Source organism: Amblyraja radiata, chromosome 14 (genome assembly GCF_010909765.2).
Source record: "Amblyraja radiata isolate CabotCenter1 chromosome 14, sAmbRad1.1.pri, whole genome shotgun sequence".
Lineage (NCBI taxonomy): Eukaryota > Metazoa > Chordata > Chondrichthyes > Rajiformes > Rajidae > Amblyraja > Amblyraja radiata.
This window is the reverse complement of record NC_045969.1, coordinates 17,847,482-17,868,360: the sequence shown is the minus strand read 5'-3', so window position 1 is coordinate 17,868,360 and position 20,879 is coordinate 17,847,482. Positions and strand designations below refer to the sequence as shown.

The following is a 20,879-nucleotide window of genomic DNA, read 5'->3' as shown; positions in this document are numbered from 1 at the left end:
TTGTCACGACGCTGCTTAAATGTTGCTATTGTTTCTGCTTCTTCTCGCATTGCATTCCTGATGCAATAAGAACTATTCTTTGTGGGGGAAATTTACCCCTCCGACCCCTTTTGAAGACACGCCCTCTTACCTTAAACTTGTGTTGTCTAATTTTAGACACCCCTATCATGAGAAACAGATACTGGTTATCTACCTTCCCTATGATGCTTGTAATTTTATATACCTCCATTATGTCACCTCTCGACCTCCTTTGCTTCAAGGAAGAAGCACCTAGCCTATCCATTCTCTTCTTCTCAGAGTATTTGTTTGCGGGGATTATTTTGGTTAATGAATGTGGTTTGAGGGGATTCTTGGTGGAACTGTGCATTTAAACCATTGGTTCTGATGTGCGCATGCTGGGTAGTGACTGTAAGGGGAATTTAACTTGCTTGCCCGATTTTGCCAATTCACTGAATCAAATATAAAAAAGCCTCCTTTGTGTTAATTGGTTGATTCCTTGTTTTTAGTTTAAGAAGGAACTGCAGATGCTGGAAAATTGAAGGTAGACAAAAGTGCTGGAGAAACTCAGCGGGCGAGGCAGCATCAATGGAGCAAAGGAAATAGGCAACGTATTGGGCCGAAACCCTTCTTCAGACTGATGTGAGGGTGGGAAGAAGAAAGGAAGAGGTGGAGCCAGTGGGCTGAGGGAGGGCTGAGAAGGGGATGAGAAAGTAAGGACTACCTGAAACTAGAGAAGTCAATGTTCATGTTTTATGACCTTCTCCACATCTGTACTATCAAGATCCCTCAAATGAGAGGCTTAGTTGTGCAGTCCTAGATTAGATACAAATTTCCAAAGAGGAGTTATTGTTAGTTGTAAAGTTCTTGATAAGTTCAAAGTTCATGGATAAATCCAAAGACATGACCAAATGCATCTTCTGACCTTGTGGGAAGCTGGGGGGGATATTATGGAGGCCCTTTCAGGGAGGTTTGCACCCTCTTTTATCGCAGATGAAGTTCTGGAAGGCTGGGCAGTGGATAATGTTGTTATGTAAGAAGGGTAGCAAGGTCAAGCTAGGGAACTAAAGGGAAGTCAAGAGGGAACTAAAGTCTGTCGTCAGTGGTGGGAAAGTTGTTGGAGAGTCATCCCCAGAGCTATAGCTGCTCTGAACTGGCCCTGCTGAGTGCCCACCACCCCCATGAACTGTCTCCCTCGGTTGGTCACGTCGCGCAGACACGTTTGCACTTTAGACTGTTTTTACTGTTTTACTGTTCTTTTTATATACCATGTTCTCGGGTTATCTAAATCTAAATTTTATTAGTTGGTTAAGTTATGACATCGGATGGAAGCTGCATACCAAATCTCGTTGCACATATGTGCAATGACAATAAAAGATATTATTATTATTATTTTTATTGGAGAGGATTCTTGAGTAGAATCTGTCCACATTTGGAATAAGTACGGGCTGATTAGAAATAGTCAGCATAGCTTCGTGCATGGGAGATTGTGTCTCACAAATTTGATAGAGATTTTTGAAAAGGTTGCCAACAGGATTGATGAGGGCTGGACAGTAAATATTGTCTTCATGGACTTTAGCAAAGTCCTGTATGATAGGCTGGTGTGGAAGATTGGAGGATGCGGAAATCCACAGTGAGCTAGCCAATTGGATTTGAAATTTGCTTGGAAATAGGAGTCAAAGGATATTTGGGAAGGGCTATTTTACCAATCATCCACTCTCACATTTTTAAACTGCAGCAGATACAAACCCTAACCTGTCCACTATTCATCTTGTGCCACCTTGCTCATTCTTTGTATCCATCTAGTAAACCTGAAGTCTGAATTGTTTTTAATGCTTGAACACCCTTAAATTTGGGAACCAACATTATACACAATACATGAGATACGGACCCACTCACACCCCATTGTGCATTAAAAAAACATGCCTCTGGCCAACATTTTTACTCTTAAGAACAATTTTAGGTATGTTATAATGAAAATTAGAGTAGTATTTTTGTCAGAAAGATTCAAGTTTTATGGGAAGCTTGTACTTATGCTTATATCAGTATTTCAAAAGTCCCTTTGCTGGGCCTGTGGTTTAAAAAAAAAAAAAAAAGATTTCACAGCAGAGATATTGTTCATGGAAGGGATATCCCTGGTAATTGGATTTTGCAAATAGTATCAACAAAATGTACTATAAAGCAGTCAATCTGTAGCCAGAGCCAAATCATCAGGTATGCTTTTTAAAGGTTTCATTCTAAACGGTCCTAGGTAAGATGTATTTGAAGATGAAGGCAGTCAAGGAAAGTTTCTTGGAGATAAATTATTGCCATACCTTAGCTGATGACAGCCAAATGCTGCCATAGATAACAAGGCCTTCTCAATTACACAAAATAATGTAGAATAGTTGATGAACATGCAGATCCAGAGTTTCTTGGCAGCGGCAAGCTATCTACACCTGCTGCTGGCCTGTGAGGCTTGTTTGGACGTACCGCTTAGCAGGTCCCAATGTTAACTTTCCGTAAAGTAAGTTTCGGAATAGCGCATCTCAGTAGCAGTGTGCTGCTGTGCATGTGACTGTTTCCGCAAGAGAGTCAGCTGCTCTCATGGAGCTCCCATGTGGTCTCTACTTGGCAGCTCCCATGTGGTCTCCATGTCGAATAGTAAATTTACGCGTGCGCCCTAGAACTTCCATTTCCAACTTGCGTAACATCTGACTTGCGTAAGGATCTGCAAGATGTAAACCTTGCGCATCTGTATCAGCCCATCGCAAGAATCTTATTAATAAAACAGTAGGAAAAAAAGCTATGTCCTAAGGCAGGTGAGCCTAATGATAGTTAATAATTATTCAAATGCTGCAATACAGGTCTATATGCACTGATCATGAACTTTTGACGGTGAAATCCCTAATTATGTTAATGAAATGATTTGCTGTAATTGATTTTAGTGGTTTGCAGTTCGCCCTGACGTGTTTGAGGACTGACATTTATTTGTACATTTCTCTCTTGAGTAAGCACTCTCGCCATTCCAGTAAGGCTAGTCTTATCTTAACCTGAACAGTTATTTTTTATTTTTCTGATGAGAATGTTTGTATCTTATACAATCAGGGCAGGATATGCATCATGAATTGGGAAGTTAACCTGGGCAGAATATTGAAAGTGACTGGTTAAGTCCTGAGGAGTGTTGCAGGTCAAAGAGGCCTTGGTGTACAAGTACATAGTTCCCTGAATGCAGGTAGACAAGGTGGTGAAGGGGTATGCCATGTGTGTCATCTTCAGCAGGGGCATTGAGGATAAGAGTTGAGAATTCACGTCACATTTGTACAAGACATTAGTGAAACCGCACCAGGAAAACTGTGTCCTCTTTGGCTGCCATACTTTTAGGAAGGATGTAATGTAATTATCAGGGCCGGATTTACGTATAAGCTTCACAAGCTTAAGCTTAGGGCCTCGAGATCTAGGGGGGCCTTGGCAGGGCCAGATTTATCTGTAGGCTTCATAAGCTGAAGCCTAGGGCCTCCAAATCTAGGGGGCCTCCGGCCAAGGTGTTTTTTTCCCCAGAGTAAAAAATATCCAGAGGGAAAAAAAAAATTGGAGCGCTATCAGCGTTTCCACTTTGACAGAAATTACCCGAAATTCTGGTTCCGGCCCGCTGGAAGTTTTGGGGGAAAAAATTGCAACCATCCGCGCCTGCGCAGTTGGGGGAAACCGGTGATGCCGTAGTGACGCAAAACAATGCTGTCTCTCCGCGCGTGCGCAGTGGGCCCGGGCGAGTTCAGATCTCCATTTGCACTCCACACAATCACCTCGATGCCTTGTGTCTACCAAAGATCCTAGGTGTCTACTCCAGGTAAGTAGTGGAATATTGCGTTGCGGGAGTGCCCGTTTCTCCGGGCTGGGGGGGTGGGGGGCTGCGGTGTCAGCGGCACGGAGTCGGAGCCTCGCTGCATGGGAGGGAGGGATAGAGAGGGTGCGGGAGGGAGTGAGGGGGGGATGTGAGGGGGAAAGGGGGGGCTGAGACGGGGAAGCAAGATGGGGAGAGGGAGAGGGGAAGTGGGGGAAGGGGGAGAGAGATGGGGAGGGAGGGGGAAGGAGGAGGGGGAGAGGGAAAGGGGGATTATCTTTAGTGAGATTGCAAAATTAAGAGCAATTATATTTTCTCCTCCATATGAATAATATCAAACAATTGGAACTGCTTTCTTTGCCTTGATAACCATACTGAAAAATATGTATTCCATAGTTTGCGACTTTCATTTTGCATCATATTTTTAATGTTCACACACTAACACAGTCGAACAGTAACAGGCAATCAGATCAACACACAAAACATTTTCTAAAAATAGTTTTTATTTACTGCAAAAACTTACAGTATTTTATTTGCAGTGTTTGCATGCTCCTTTATAACATTTTACAGTACAACTTGATTATTAAAACAAGGACAGCTTCAATTCTTGATTTAAAAAAAATGTATACAACAATGACCCCAATCAACCCATTCCAACCCACTCATTACTCTTGACTCAGTCAAATTTATTTCTGAAATATTGGTCATAAATTTGGTGAAAAAATGCTCCAAAACAAGGCTCAGAATGCACGAGAGAGCATCTAAAACCCCAGAACTTCCAGAGCACCTTATGCGGACCCCGGCCGCAAGGGTCTTTGAGCTTCGCGCTTGTGATATGCGCTGTGTGCACTTACTTCTCACAAATTGTTTTGTAATCCTGCCATGCCACCCCCTTTTTGAAAAGCTCTGAACGGGCCTCGTGTATAATATTTTTGGCTGTCATAGGCCTTTCTTGCATATGCTGTCACAACGTACTGTAGTCTCTAAACAACACTTCAGTAATGTTTCTTGCCCTCCATTGCAGAATAATAGTGTTTTAAGCCGATAACTCGACACTAGCACTGGCAATAAATAAAAAGCGCAGCATTCCAGCCCATCTCATTTGCCACGCTCGGCTGCACATCGGTGTCAATCTGGTGAACTCTTCCATCTTCCTCTCGTTATGGGGGTGGGGGATTGGGAGGGGCCTCACAAGTGGAATAGCCTAGGGCCTCTCTAAATCTGGCCCTGGTAGAGAGAATGGAGAGAAGATTCACAATGATAATGCTAGGACTGAAGCACTTGAGTGATAAGGAGAGACTGGATATACTGGGACTGTAGAGTTCATGCTCTATTGGACTGAAGACCTTATAGAGCTCATGCAAAATTGAGGACCATAGGTGGATAGTCGGTCTTTTTTTTTCTCATGGTAGGGGAGTCTAAAACTAGAATTTAAGGTGAGAGGGGAAAGATTTAAAGGGAACCAAAGGCAGGTTATTCATCAGAGGATGCTGGGGATATGGAGCAGACTACCTGAAGAAGTGGTAAAGGTACAATACAATACAACAATTTAAAGATATTTGGAAAAATACATGGTTCAGAAAGATTTAGAAGGATATGGGCCAAAAGCAGGCAAGTGGAACTAGCTCAAGAAGGCAGCTTGGTCAGCGTGGGTGAGCTGGCCTGTTCAAGTACTCTGTAACCTTGACTCTAAATCAAAAACTTCAATATCAAGGCCTGAATGGAGACCTGATTAAGGATACAAGGATACAAACAAATACAAGGATACAAAGGACATTTATTATCACATACACCAATTGGTGTAGTGAATTTGACTTGCCATTGCAGCACACAAATAAAGATAAGACACAACATCAAAGAATTTAACAGTAAACATAAAAACATCCCTCACAATGGTTCTCACTGTGGGGGAAGACAGCAAAAGTCCAGTCCCGTCCCCTGTTCACCCATAGTCGGGCCTATTGAGGCCTCTGCATTGGCCGATACGGCAACCCGATGCTTCAGGCCCTCTCGCCGGATGATGGAGTTCTGGCGTTGGGTGAACACTCTCAGCAGCTCAGAGTGTCTGGAGCGGCCGCTCCCTCCCCTGAGACCGCGGATCCCGAAGTCCATGGGCTGCGCTGGTCGGAGCTCCGACCCTGGTGATCTCGTCGTGAGATCCCAGGCTCCGCGGTGTTAAGGTAGAAAGACTATGAAAGGGGTAGACATGCAAAACTTTGGGAAACTTTTTTCCCCAGGGTGGAAATGTCAAACATTAGAGGAAAAAGTGTACAGGGCAGGAGATGTACAGGGCACGTTTTTTTATATACCGAGTGGTGGATACCGAGAACACACTGCTAAGGGTGGTGGTGGAGGCAGATACCGTAGTGGCATTTAAGAGGCTTTTAGATAATCACGTCGATATGGAAGAATGTGGGGCACATGCAGGCAGCAAAGATTATTTTAACTTTGCTTCATGTGCCTTGGTTGGCACATCTAGTAGAGCCGCTGCCTTGTGGCTCCAGAGACCCAGATTCGATCCTGATCTCTGGAGCTGTCTGAGTGGAGTTTGATGTTCTCCTTGTGACCACATGGCTTTCCACGGCATACTCCAGTTTCATTCCCACATCCCAAAGACTTGTGGTTTTTAGGTTAATTGTCCTCTGTAAATTGCCCATAGTGGATGCAAAAGGGAATTACATAGAAATGGTGTGAATCGATGGTCAGGGTGGGCTGAGGAGCCTATTTTCACGCTGATTCTCTCAACTAATCTAAGCTTTAGGCACATGGATATGCAAAAAATGGAGGGGTGTTGATCACATGCAGGCAGTGGAAATTATTTTCATTTTTCCTCATGTTCGGTACAGACATTTTGCACCAAAGGGCCTCTTCCTGTGCTATACAGTTCTATGGTTCCTGGAGCATAAATGCTCATAGACATGTGCACCATGTACTTCAGAAAATACAATCACTTGAGCTGCTGTTCCAGGAACCACGTGCCAGCCGCTGTCCTGCATTAGTATTCCATGATAAATAAACAGTTATGGGGCTTTTTCACGGGGCGAGTTGATGCAAGATGTCACCAGAGTGAAGTGGTCGTGGTCCAGCACGAGTCTCGCACGATATAACGGGGGGTAGATAAAGAGTTCCCACGGTACTCGGCATTTCTGTTATTTGTGCGAGTGACTTGTCCGTCTCCCGAGCTTTCGCGTTAAATCTTGAATGAACATCGTGAACTACACGTGACACAAATGATGTAACTTTTTTTTTCACACACTATAAATATCCTCCCTTGGTTGAATTGGCTCATTTGGAGACATGTTTTACTGTGTATGTGGGAGACACAGATGGACTGAGCACAGTACCTCGGTCTTACTGTGTGTGGGAGAGGGGGAGAAAGAGACGTACACTCACAGAGGCAGAGTCTCTCAGCCTGTGTAAGAGGGAGGGAGAGAGAGAGAGAGGCACACACAAGGTGGATGTGAAATCTCACCTGCCTGTTTCAGTGACAGACACCCGCCGCCAGTAAATGAAGACACCCCCATCTGTCTCCCCCTCCTCTCCCTCGACTATAATCTTTAAAAGGGACTTTAAAAGGGACTTTACTGAAAGGTTACGCATTTATCGACCACAGGCAGCATATCAGAAGGGTCTCGATATCTCTGGAGAAAAAGAATAGGTGACGATTCGAATCGGAACCCTTCTTCAGACATCCTAATCGGAATTGAGTCTGAAGATGTGTCTCGTCCCGAAACATCAGCTATTTTTCTCCAGAGATGCTGCTTGACTCGCTGAGTTACTCCAGCGTTTTGTGTCTGTCTTCGGTTTAAACCAGCATGTGCAGTTCACTCCTTACACGGGTCTCTGGAGAACATTGATTGGTAGCGTTCCGGACCCTGCTTCGGAAAGGCATCGATCGCTAGTCGGCGAGGACTCCGAGCTGTATCTCTCAAAGAAGTACATGTGAAAAATTTCTCACGGACCATAAAAATGCGTAACCTTTCAGTAAAGTCCGTTTTAAAGTCCCTTTTAAAGATTATAGTTATTTTCTTGAATCTCATTAACATAACTCATGAATAAGTTGATGTCCATATGCGGATGCAAATCTTTATTTTTATTTATTTTTTAAATTCAATCCCACAGAAGACAATTTTTACTCACCTTCTGTCCCCTCTGTCCAGCTTCCGGGTTCACCGTTCGCAGGAGTTCCCACGGTACCCGCAAGAGTTATTACGGATATCGCACTGGCCACTACGTCCATATAATGTTGCAATGCTCAACCACAAGTGTACAAGTCACTCTTGGAGAAATTCAAACTTTCTTGAATTTTCTCTCGAGTGACCAAGATACACGATTACCTGCCGTTAGCGCTACGGTGGTCCACGGTGGTCCACGAATGCCGTACTGTTATCGCACGAGGTTCCCACGATGTTAAACTCTGGTTAACTCTTGCGTCAAGTCGCCCCGTGAAAAGGCCGCTTTATTGCTGCATGTCTGAATGTGAACATAACTACAGAGGCAATGTATGGAGATTGCCTGTCAGAGCTGGTGTTGAGTGGACTTGGATGAGTAATGTGGCTGCTCGGTGTTGAGTTGAAGGAATCCTGGTTGATAAGATCAGTGTGGCCCACAGGTGAGATTCTGTAGGGACTGCTCCATATATTGAACGCAAACACAAAGTGCAAGAGTAACACAGTGGATCAGGGAGCATTTCTGGAGGACATGGTTAGGTAACATTTTGCATCAGGACCCTTCTTCAGACTTGGGGAATGGGGGTAAGGGGGAGCGGGATAGTGGGAGAAATGGCTGTGCACCTGCATGGGGGCACAGAGAGGAGGATGGGGAGGGAAAGTGGGGGGTAATTTGCTTAGCTCAAGATTCCAGATCCACAAATGCTGCCTGACCCGCTGAGTTACTCCAGCACTTAGAGATTTGCTCGAGGTTCCAGCAACTGCCGTTCCTTGTTTCACCATGTATTAACAGAATGCCTGATCCCACAGATCTCTATTTGCTCAGATTAACAAACCTATTTTAGTTTAAGTGGGAAGTGACTGGCAAGACCATTATTTCCTACAGATTGCCTAATTACATTTTTAAAAAGGTGATGGTGAGCCACTGTGTTGAATACCGCTGTCCCCCTGATGACATTACTCACATAGTGCTGTGGGGAAGGATGGTCCATGGTTTAGACGGAACAACAATTAGAGGCAATGAAATATTTCCATGTCAGAATGTGTGTGACTTGAAAATCCTGCAGGCATTGAGCACTGGATCCAGTTTGGTGAGAATCTGGATGTTTATCTGTATACTATAACTAGGGAATATAAAATACAATATTTTTTGAACCATGCTCCCTAATTTCTCCAGTGTATTGTTTTCTGAACCTTTACTGGCAGTGTTCCACCATTTCAACTGCTTCTTCCATTGATGAGGAATGGATAAGTAACCCTGAAAGCTAATTTAAAGTCTCTGGTGGCCGAGTAAGTGTTGATGCACCTGCTATCCACTTAGCCATGAACTGAGATGGGTGCCAGTTGGGGTTGTGATAAAAGGTAAGAAAACAGTGTATATCTCCATGAAAGGAAGCAAGCGATATGGAAAGAATATTTGCAATTGAGAAAATATATTTATTTTTTACTTTGCCTTCAATTTTTGATGTCTATAAATGCCCATCCTTCAGTGATGGATCCATTTATTGTCCTATTCTGCTCCTTTCTCGTGAGGCATTCTAACTTTAATGCATTTTCATGTGTATCTGGACGTTACCTCCCATGGAGGTGGGTAAGGGAAATCACTCAGCCACGCAGTAATTTTGAGGTTGTTTGCACTGGCTTGCCATCAGTCACTTCAATCAATGTTCCTGTACTTCTACCTAAATAGTTTGACACCATTAGTGTTTTCTTGCTGAAGTAACATTGGAAAACACACATGCATTATAGTTTCTTATCTCCAACAAAAGGTTAACAATAATGAATTGCACATCAGTCGCACCACAATCTGTTTATGATGGTGTGTATTCCCAAGACAATCTAGTTCCATTCCCATGTGTCTGCTTCCAAGAAGCTCATTCTTGCTTGTGATTGTTCGCCTGCCTGCCTGCCTGATGCTTTCTTCAACAATGCCTTCATTTATCAATTTTGTAGTCTAGTCTAAAGCATCCCAACTGGAAATTATATTTAAATGTTCATTTTTGCTTTTGTTCTTGAACCCCTCGTATCTGAATCCTATCCTAAATTCACCGTCGTCAGTTTTTTTCACTCTGGTTGAAGAAACTTTCAAATTCTCAACCAAAGAGTCTGTAGAAGCTCGTTATTTTATTAATTCAACACCGGTCAACAGATGTCTATTCATTGAGGATAATGCTGAATAATAGTGGTGTGCTAGAATTTCAGCCAGGATCTCAATAAACAATGGAGCAGGTTTGGCTGACTCCTGCCCCTGTTTCTGATTTGGACGGCAACGTAGTTAACATTATTAGTAACTTTGTAGATAAGAGCAAAACTGGTGGAATAGCAGACAATGAGGAAGGATATCTAAGTTTACAATAAGATCTAGATCAGGTGTCAGAGGTTATGGGGGGGGGGCAGAAGAATGGGGTTAGGAGGGAGGGAGAGAGAGATCAGCCATGATTGAATGTCAGAGTAGACTTGATGGGCTGAATGGCCTAATTCTACTCCTATTCCTTTATGAGTTCAGTTGGGACAGTGGGACAAGGAATGGCACATGGAATTTAACTATCATGTGTGAGGTGTTGCACTTTCATTTGTCAAATCAGGGCATAACATACACGGCAAATGGTAGAGCTCTGGAGTGTGTTGCAGACCGAGATCTGGAAGTACATCTGCATGGTTCCCTAAAAATGTCAAGTCAGATGGAGAAGTTCGGCATGCTGTCATTGGGTAGGGTACCAAGTACAAAAGTTGGAATAGAATTAAACTAAATGTAGGGTACAAGTCATGGGTAAGACTACTCTTGGAGTACTGTGTGTAGTTCTGGTCACTGAGCTATAGGAAGGATGTCATTATGTTTGTTATACTGATTGTATTGGGAAGGGTGATTATAGAGTGATGGGTTGTATATATGACTAAGATACTGCATAGTATATGAGGGTTTTTTCTTTTTTTTTCTTTCTTTTTTCTTTTTTGTATGGCTTTGTAAATATTTGATTAGTATATAAATGTAAATAATTTGGTGTACATATAGTGGCTGGTGTACATATGGTGTACACATAGCTGCTAAATTTGTATAAGATAATTACAAGCAGTTCAATAAGGGGTGGGAATTAATAAGCTTTGGCTTCTTCCTGCTCCTTTTCGGACACATACAATTTCATTTATTTATAGATATTGTTTATGACACTTTATAAATATTCTTGTGTTGTTTTTTGTATGCTGTGTCACACTTGCTTTTTATTCTTTTATTCTGTTCGAAATAAATAATAAAATAAATAAATAAATAAATAGATGTTGGGATGAATAAGTTTATTGGCCAAGTATTTTCCCATACAAGGAATTTGCACATAAAACATTAAACATTAATAATAAAACATTATCGATTAAACATGTGAATTAAATAAAATACCAGAGCACAAGGAGGCTACAGATTTTTGGTTATTCAGTAGAGCTACTACTCATGGGGAAAAAAGCTGTTTTTATGTCTGGCTGTGGCAGCTTTGACAATCCAGAGTCGCCTTCCAGTGGGAAGTGATTCAGAGTTTTGGCCAGGGTGAGAGGGGTCAGAGATGATCTTACCCGCTCGCTTCCTGGCCCTTGCAGTGTACAGTTCGTCAATGGAGGGAAGGATGCAGCCAATAACCTTCTCGGCTGATCGGACGATTCGCTGTAGCCTCCGGATGTCATGCTTGGTGGCTGAGCCAAACCAGACCATGATGGAGAAGGTGAGGACAGACTCTATGATGGCCGTATAGAATTGGACCATCATTGCCTGTGGCAGATTGTGCTTCCTCAGCTGCCGCAGGAAGTACATCCTGTTTTTTGACTGTGGAGTCGATGGTGGCCCATCATTTAGATTTGATTTTGATTTGATTTAATTTATTGTCATTGTCTTCAATGAAGAGACAACAAAATTATTTTCCCCTTGCAGTCAAACAAAAAAAAAAAAATATAATATAAAACAAAAAAACCCCCACAAAACACAGAACACAGTAGTCCACAACACAAATATCCCCACAGCGGCACCAAAGTTCCCCACTGTGAGGGAAGGAACCAAAGTCCAGTCAACCTCCTCACTGATGTTCACCCGTGGTCAGGGCCTCCCGAGCATCCGGTAGTCGCCGCTACAGGCGGCCTGATATTCAGGCCCTCTCGCCGGGAACCTCTCATTGGCCACCTTCCACCGGAGTCCGCGGCTCCCGATGTCCACAGGCCACGCTGGGCGGAGATTCGCGCTGGTGACCCCCGGCAAAGGTTCCCAGGACTCCACGATGTTGAGGTCAGTGCTGCCCACGTTGGGAGCTCCGCACCCCCAGCTCCGCGATGTTGGAGCAGCGGCCCAACACTCCAGAGCTCCAAGCGGCGATCCCAGGAAGGCCTCGCCCGCTCCGCGATGTTTCTAGTGCCTCGCCGCCGCTGCTGAAGCTCTGGTCCGGTCCGGCAGGAAAGGCCGCGCCAATCCAGTTGGTAGGCCGCGAGGGGGGTGGGGCGAGGACGCGACTCCGATAATAGCCGCATCCTCGCCAGGAAGCGACTGAAGGACGGTTTCCCCCTTACCCTACCCGCTTCCCCCCACATAAAACTCCGGAAAAAAACTAAAAGACACACTCTAAACATAACTAAATTTAAAAAAGACAGCCAGACCATGGGTGGAGGCAGCTAGCAACAGTGCCACCAGATATCCAATGAGAATTTAAGGTCCTTGGAGATGATGGTTCCCATGAAGACTCCACAGATGTGACTGTGGTGTTGTTGATGGTGAGTGGGGTGAGGGGAGGGGGAGCCCTCTTAAAGTCTACAATCAATTCCACTGTCTTAAGAGTATTGAGCTCCAGGTTGTTGCGATGACACCAGGTCGCCAGCTGTGTCACTTCCTGTCTGTAGGCAGAGTCCTCCCCATCCTGGATCAGTCCAATCAGGGTTGTGTCGTCCACAAACTTGAGAAGCTTGACAGTGGAGTCAGTGGAGGTGCAGTCATTGGTGTATAGAGAGTAGAGGAGAGGGGAGAGTGCGCAGCCTTGCAGTGCTCCTTTGCTGATAGTTTGCGGGTCAGCGATGTGCATTCCCAGCCTCCCATGCTGCTTCCTGTCTGTCAGGAAGCTGGTGATCCACTGACAGAGGGGTTGAGGCGCAGTCAACTCGGAAAGTTTGGAGTGTAGTAGCTCTGGCACAATGGTATTGAATGCAGAGCTAAAATCAACAAACAAAATCCTTTCATGGGTCCCCTGGCGGTCTAGGTGCTGGAGGATGAAGTGCAGGCCCAGGTTGACTGCATCATGCACAGATCTATTGGCCCGCTATGCAAACTGCAGAGGGTCCAGCAAGGGGTTCGTGATATTTTTTCAGCTTGGCCAGCACAAGCCTTTCAAGGGTCTTCTTGACTACAGAGGTCAGTGTGACAGGCCTGTAGTCATTAAGACCAGTAATCTTTGCCTTTTTGGGTACAGGGACAATAGTGGAAACTTTGAAGCAGGCAGGAACAGTACAGGTTTGCAGGGACTGGTTGAAAATGTCTGTTTAGATCAGTGTCAGTTGTTCAGCACAGAGCTTGAGAGTAGAGGGGGAAACATTGTCCGGTCCTGGAGATTTCTGGCTTTTCTGTCTTCCGAACAGCCTCTCCACCTCCTCTGTTTTTCTTGTTGATGATGGAGAAGTGGCCAGATTGATGTTGGGCAGCACAGAGGGTGTGGGTAGTGGATGAGGCCACAGTATTTTGTGGTCAGGCTGTAATTGGGTGTTAATGAGTGCATTAGTGATTCACCAGGATGTTACCTGAGCTGGAGTGCTTGAGTTATAGGGTTGGATAGGCTGGGACTTTTTTTCTTTGAAGTGCAGGAGGCTGAGCGGTGACCTTTCTTGAGGTGTATAAGATTATGAGAACAAAGGTTAAATGTATGCTTACTGTATTTTCCCCTTGGTAGAGAATTCTAAAAATTGAGGCCACGTGCTTAAGGTTAGAAGGAGAGAGATCTTCGAGGGACCTTGAGTAGTATTTTCACTTGGAGGGTAGTCAGTAGCTAGAATGATCCTCCTAGGAAACTATAGAAGCGGACACAATTACAACTTTTAAAAGACGTTTGGGCAGATATATGGATTGGAAAGGTTTAGAGGGAATGTGCCAAATGCAGGCAAACGGGACTAGCCCAATTTGATCAGTTTGGACAAGGTAGGCCAAAGGGCCTGTTTTAGTGTGGTACTGACTTTAAGATACAATTTCATTATTTCTCCTGTACTATATCTAACATCGCCTGTTGACTAGTTATTATTTAAAAAATATGAGGCTACAGATATGTAGATGCATTGTTTTTGATCTTCTAAAATTCCCTAGATTCTAGAATAGTCCCAGTAGATTGAAAAATAACAACTGCAATGCTGCTATCCAACAAAGGATGGAAAAAGGAATTGGAGAAAAGGGCAGTTAGTTTGTCATTAATAATTGAAAAGCTGCTGAAATACATAGTAACAGATACTTGGACAATCAGACGTAGTCGGGCTTCAGCAAAACGCAAATTGTTGGAGGAACTCAGTGGATCAGGCACATTTGTGGATGGAATGGACAGGTGATATTTGGATTCAGGACCCTCTTTCAGACTGACTGGTGTAAGGTGTGAAAAAGCTGGAAAAGGGAAGCTGGTGGATAATCGGACTTTATGTCTTCATTACAAACAAATTATTTTTGAAGAATCCGATAGTTAATGGCAGTCTGAAAAATCCGAGCAGAGAGGTCAAGGGGAATAAAAGCATCTATCTGGAATTTTGGGATTTGCAAAGATGCCGCAAAGGAGATAACATTGGGATCAATGAGTTGTAAGTGATAAATCTTCATTGATTGAGAATTGATTTATCAATGGAAAAAAAACCTGAAACTAGTTCTTCAAATTAGCAGGATGTAACAAGTAGAATGCCACAAAATCAATGCTTGGGCCACGACACAGTAGATCAGTGATTTGGATGAGGGAATTGAATACAATAACTTCAGTTTTGCTCATGGTATCAGGCTAGGTAAGCTGTGAGGACGGTGTGGCTGGATATAGTACATTTTAACTGGTTGTCGGGAAAGTAGCAGTTGAGCATAGTAAAAGCAGTCAATAAAAATAATGAAAGAATGTAAAAGATATCCACTTTTGGAAGAAGAAGAGGAAATAACTTTTCTGGTAGTTCGGAGGAATCTGCACACCAAATTAATATCCTCATCCTACAACAGTTATGAATGAAATACCATGTTTTCTTTAATACAGGGATTTAGAGTATAGATGTAATATGTCATGTTGCCGTTATGGAGTGTTTTCATGAGACTATACATGCCATATTTTGTCTCTTAATAGGAAGAAAATCCCGACCTTGGCTAATGAACTGTCATTGGACTAATGAACTGTCTTATGAAGAGAAATAGTGATCTCTGAAGAATACGAGGTATCTTATTGAAACATAAAATTCATATAGTGGGATGCTATGAGTTTGTTTCCTTCGACCAATGTTTCTGTAACTAAAGGGGAAATTATGGTTCTGGAATATGGGAATGGCTATTTTCCTAATATTTTTTGGGGGTTAAGGATATTTGGAATTATCAGTTGCAAGAACTGTTGATGTTCAATCAATGTGTATATTCATGACTGAGATTGCTTATCACTGGCATTAGGGATAGGTGCAAACAATGGAATTGCGCATTGGGAGAATGCTAGCTATTGGCTGAGGAACTGCGATGTGGCCATATTTATGCCAAAATATAAGCATGAACCATCTTGGCCCCTCCACGTGGAATGTTTTGTGCTTCTAAAATATAATGGACTTAATAATATTGTTTATGAAATGTCCATGTGTTGTGGTTTGGATTGGATGGTAAGGTGAATCTGTTAAATAGTTCCTAAGCTATTTATTCATATTCTTTTTATTTCCTTCGCCTTCCAACCCACTTTTATCTATCTATCTATTATATATTAAAACTGTGTCAGTGGTCAGTGGTCAGATTTGACCTTGGGCCGCCAGAACCACACGCAAAAACGCCGAGATTTTTTCCATTTCGCTTGCAAATTCACTTTTACATTCACTAATGCACTCTTCAAAACATTTGGACATTTATTTTTATGTGCACATTTTTAAATAAAATCCTTCTATCTCACCCCCCCCCCCCCCCCCCCCCCCCACACACACACTTATTTTGTCGCCTCCTGCTGGCCAGCGACCATAACGGCTGCTGACGCCCGGCTCTGCTCGAAAAACGCCGACCTTTTTCCCAACGGCTGGTGCCCGGCCCGGCTGTCAACCGCTGCTTTTCGCCCTTGGGGGAACAGCCAGCGTGACAGAGCCGGCGTGTCAGAAGCGCCGAGGATGCGAGGCCTCACAGTCTCTGATGGGGCCGCTTTCACAGACTTTACCGTCAGCGGCCCCCGCGTCTCGTGTTTAACCAGGGCTCTGGGAACTCGCCATCTCATGGGGACGAGGCTTCCAGAGGGAAGGCAGGGACAACTTCGGATCCAGCAGAGTGGCTCCGTTAATGCATTCATTCCACAGTGAGTTCAGTTCGGTAACAACAACCCCCCTCCCTCCAATTTTGTAATTAGCTACAATTAGGTAACTAGCTAATTATATGCTTTAATTTCAAGTCATCTAAGTAAGATTGTTTCATATTTGTTTCAGAATGCTTCAATCTATAATAACTGAACATTTCTTTTAGTTCTCTTAATTTTTAAGAAAGTTATGGCCATTTGACTGTCCTCGATCACAGCTTTTGTGTTCAGTCAATGGAAAAGCAATAGGGAACAAGATGCTAATTTCCGAGTATGAAAATAGCCATAACATTTTTAATACTGAAGATATGAAAGTGAATTAGGTGACAAATTAAACTTCTTTTTATGCTTTATCTGATGGGATAAATTACAGACTTGATTTTTAAAATCTCAAAATTTTGTAACATTGCTACATGTACAGGATCGGAAAAAATCTGACTTTGGAAGATTGAATTTGTTGCTTAATTGTTCAAATGATGCTACAGTGTTACCCATAAGCAGGTCCTTGAAGCGCACAATGCCCTTCCTATGCCATTCTTTAAAGCCAGGGTCCTGAGTTGATAGTTTAAAAAGGTGGTTTGATGCAATAGGGCTCAGTAGAGAAAAGTTATGCAACCCAAAACATTTCCTGAATTAAACCCATATCCTCAAAGAGTGTTTAACCACTGGATTTTTTACAGATTTAATTGAGGGGAGTGGAAGTGAGGAACCAAGTAGTGCAGGTATGGACCTATTATCATCTGTGTAATTCCATGGCTACCCAGTCAGGGCAATCGGGCTGGCTGTGAAAGAAAGACCAAAATGCAAGGCAGCGCAGGTTAGCAGCCCAATAATAAAAGCGAAAATTTGGGATAGCCAGGCCACCAGCAGCCTTGGCTTTTTGAAGGTAGGTCTTATTAAGACGAGGCCACTTGGTTCTCCATATATAGGAGGAAATAACTGAGTCAAGATGGTCAAAGAAGGACCTGGGGATACAAACCGGTAAAGCCTGAAAAAGGTACAAAAATTTTGGTAAAATGGTCATTTTGATTGAATTTATCCGGCCAACAAGTGACATTGACAAGGCTGACCACTGTGTTAGCGTCTGTTTGATCTGGTTTAACAGATTGATAACATTCTCTTTGAAAAGATCCTTGTATTTCCTCGTAACTGATATGCCCAAGTATGAGAGCTTGTTTTTTTCAATTTTGAATGGCAAGTTGGTAAGATCTGAGGGTTGTACTTCATAGTTAATGGGAAACAGTTCGCTTTTTCCAAGATTTATCTAATAACCTGAAAATTGACCAAAATTATTGAGCAGTGACATAGCAGAATGCAGAGAGGTGCCTGGGTTTGAGACAAATAGCAAAAGGTGGTCAGCATATAGTGAGACCTTATGCTGTGTACTGCCCCTCCAAATACCAGCTATGTCCTCACAGCTGCGAAAGGCCATGGCAAGTGGTTCGATGGCCAAGTCAAAAAGCATGGGGCTCGGAGGACACCCCTGGCGGGTTCCACGATGCATGTCAAACGACTTGGACAACTGGCAATTAGTCCGAACTGAGGCTGTGGGATGAGAGTATAGTAACCTGATCCATGAAATAAAGTTAGTTCCAAAACGTAATTTGTCCAGAACAGCCATAGATAGACCCACTCAACGCGATCAAATGCTTTTTCGGCATCAATAGATACGACACACTCGGGGACATCCTCAGAAGCAGAGTAGACAATATCGAATAATCGACGCATGTTAAAGAAGGAATGTCTGCTCTTAATAAAGCCGGTTTGGTCCTCAGATATAACAGTAGGGAGGGCATTCTCTAGTCCACGTGCTAGAACCTTAGATAAAATTTTAGCATCTGTGTTTAGAAGGGAGACGGGTCTGTAGGAGGCTTATTCAGTTGGATCTTTACCTTTTTTGGCGATAAGAGTAATACAGGCTTTGGCAAAGGATGGAGGAAGAGAACCTTGTCTGTAGGATTCAGATAGAACGGAACACAACTGTGGGGAAAGGAGTAGAGATAACTTTTTTTAAAACTCTGCCGGGTAGCCGTCAGGGCCCGGACATTTGCCTGATTGCATTGAGGAAATGGCTGAATCTATTTCTGCCTGTGATATAGGTTCATCCAATCTTTCCCTAAAATCTAATGAGAGTTTGGGAATATTTAGACTGCTCAGGAAGTCATGCATTACCTTATGATCTGGTTGAGATTCTGAAGTATAAAGCTGGGAATAAAAGTCACTGAAAGCGTCATTAATTTGCAAGTGATCCGAAGTGGACTGGCCATTAGGCATGCGAATTTTAGAAATGTTCTGTCTCGCTTTCACACCTTTAAGTTGATTTGCAAGTAATTTGTCAGTTTTATCTCCATATGTATAAAACATGGCTTTATTTTTTTAAAGTATGTGTTCAATTGAGTGAGTAGTGAGTAGTGAGTGAATAGTGAGTAGTGAGTGAGTAGTGAGTCGGTCAAATTTGGTTTTGAGTTCCAATCGTGTTTTAAAAAGAGTTGGATTTTGAGTGTGCGCATATTGCTTGTCAATCTCTCCAATTTGATGAGCAAGATCCAAACGCTCTTTATTGGATTTCCGCTTCATTTGAGCAGTGTAAGATATGACCTGCCCCCTAAGGTAAGCCTTAAGGGCATCCCATACGATCAGGCTAGAGATTTCAGGGGATATATTAGTGGAAAAAAAAAAGTTATCTCTCTTTCCATAAACTCTACAAACTTATCATCCAAGAGTAAAGTTGAATTGAATCGCCACTGCCTACTCTTTTGAGGGAGATCTGGAAGGGACAAGGCCAGAGCAACAGGGGCATGGTCAGAAATGACAATACTCTCATAGTCACAGGAATCAACCAGGGGTACAAGTTGGTTGTCAAGAAAGAAATAGTCAATTCTAGAATACGTATGATGGACATGTGAGAAAAATGAGTATTCCTTATCTTGTGGATGTAAAGAGCGCAATGCCTCGCAGACACCGTACTGGGAGAGAAAGGCTTGGATGAAATGAGCTGATTTACTTACTGTACTGGGGTTAGTAGAGGATCAGTCTAAAAGAGGATCTAAACAACAATTGAAATCACCACCGAGTATAAGAGAGTATGTGTTCAGGTCTGGAAGCAATGAAAATAGCCGCTAGAAAAAAACTACATTGTCTACATTAGGGGCATACACATTGACAAATACTATCAGTCTATTATATAATTTTCCAGTCACAATTACATACCGACCAAACTTGTCAGAGATCACATTATGTGACTCAAAAGAAATATTCTGGATTGAAACTCCTCTGGCTTTAGCCTGAAAGGAAGAGTGGAACCCCTGCCCCACCCAACTTGACAAGAGACGGCCATTGTCTGAGCAACGGATATGAGTTTCTTGCACAAAGGCTATTTCTGTTTTGAGTTGTTTAAGATGCGAAAAAACCTTTCTTCTTTAAACAGGATGGTTTAAACCTTTGACGTTCCAGCTTACTAGCTTTATGTCTATCCATGCATAACAAAGAAAAACATTAAGTTATAATGTAAATACAATGAACCAAATGACCGGCTGAGTAAGAAGCAACGAGTCAGTGCAGGTTGAAAATGACTAGTGTAATGATGTGTTTATATAAATTGCTAAAATGTTACTGGCAGTGACATAACCCCCCCTCCCTCCCCCAAGAAAGCTGCTATAAAAAGAAGCAGGAAGCTCTTCCAATCAAACATTTTACAAATCGAATCTTCCTGTCTAATGTCAAACTATTTCTCCAGTATAGTGTACTAGAAAATACATTTAAGCACCTCTATAATAACATTTTGGCTTATCTAAATAGCCCCCCCCAAAAAAAAATATGGCTATGAAGACTGAATATCAACTTTGGACTGGTACACACAATTGCTGGGGAAACTCAGCGGGTGCAGCAGCATCTATGGAGCGAAGGAAATAGGCGACGTTTCGGGCCGAAACCCTTCTTCAGACTGATGGGGGGTGGGGAAAGAAAGAAGGAAAAGGGGAGGAGGAGCCCGAGGGCGGGCGGATTGGAGGGTGGGAGGAGACAGCTAGAGGGTTAAGGAAGGGGAGGAGACAGCACGGGCTAGCCAAATTGGGAGAATTCAATGTTAATGCCATAAGGACGCAAGGACCCCAGACGGAATATGAGGTGCTGTTCCTCCAATTTCCGCTGTTGCTCACTCTGGCAATGGAGGAGACCCAGGACAGAGAGGTCGGATTGGGAATGGGAGGGGGAGTTGAAGTGCTGAGCCACTGGGAGGTCAGGTAGGTTATTGCGGACTGAGCGGAGGTGTTCGGCGAAACGATCGCCCAACCTACGCTTGGTCTCACCGATGTAAATCAGCTGACATCTAGAGCAGCGGATGCAGTAGATGAGGTTGGAGGAGATACAGGTGAACCTTTGTCGCACCTGGAACGACTGCTT

At 43.3% G+C, this 20,879-nt stretch overlaps 1 protein-coding gene across 9 annotated transcripts in view; it reads left to right on the top strand.

Moving 5' to 3' along the window:
- The window catches only part of st3gal6 (ST3 beta-galactoside alpha-2,3-sialyltransferase 6), a 74,383-nt gene that overhangs the window by 1,155 nt on the left and 52,349 nt on the right, over positions 1–20,879 (top strand). Inside the window, exon 2 of one of the 9 annotated variants that reach the window (XM_033032654.1) lies at positions 15,297–15,384. The exons of 6 other annotated variants lie outside the window; for them this stretch is intronic. The gene's annotated coding sequence lies outside the window, so the exon portion shown is untranslated. Of the gene's footprint in view, positions 1–14,478; positions 14,779–15,296; positions 15,385–20,879 lie in introns of those variants that run through there. 2 more of the 9 variants (XR_004413962.1, XR_004413965.1) reach the window with 2 other exon arrangements.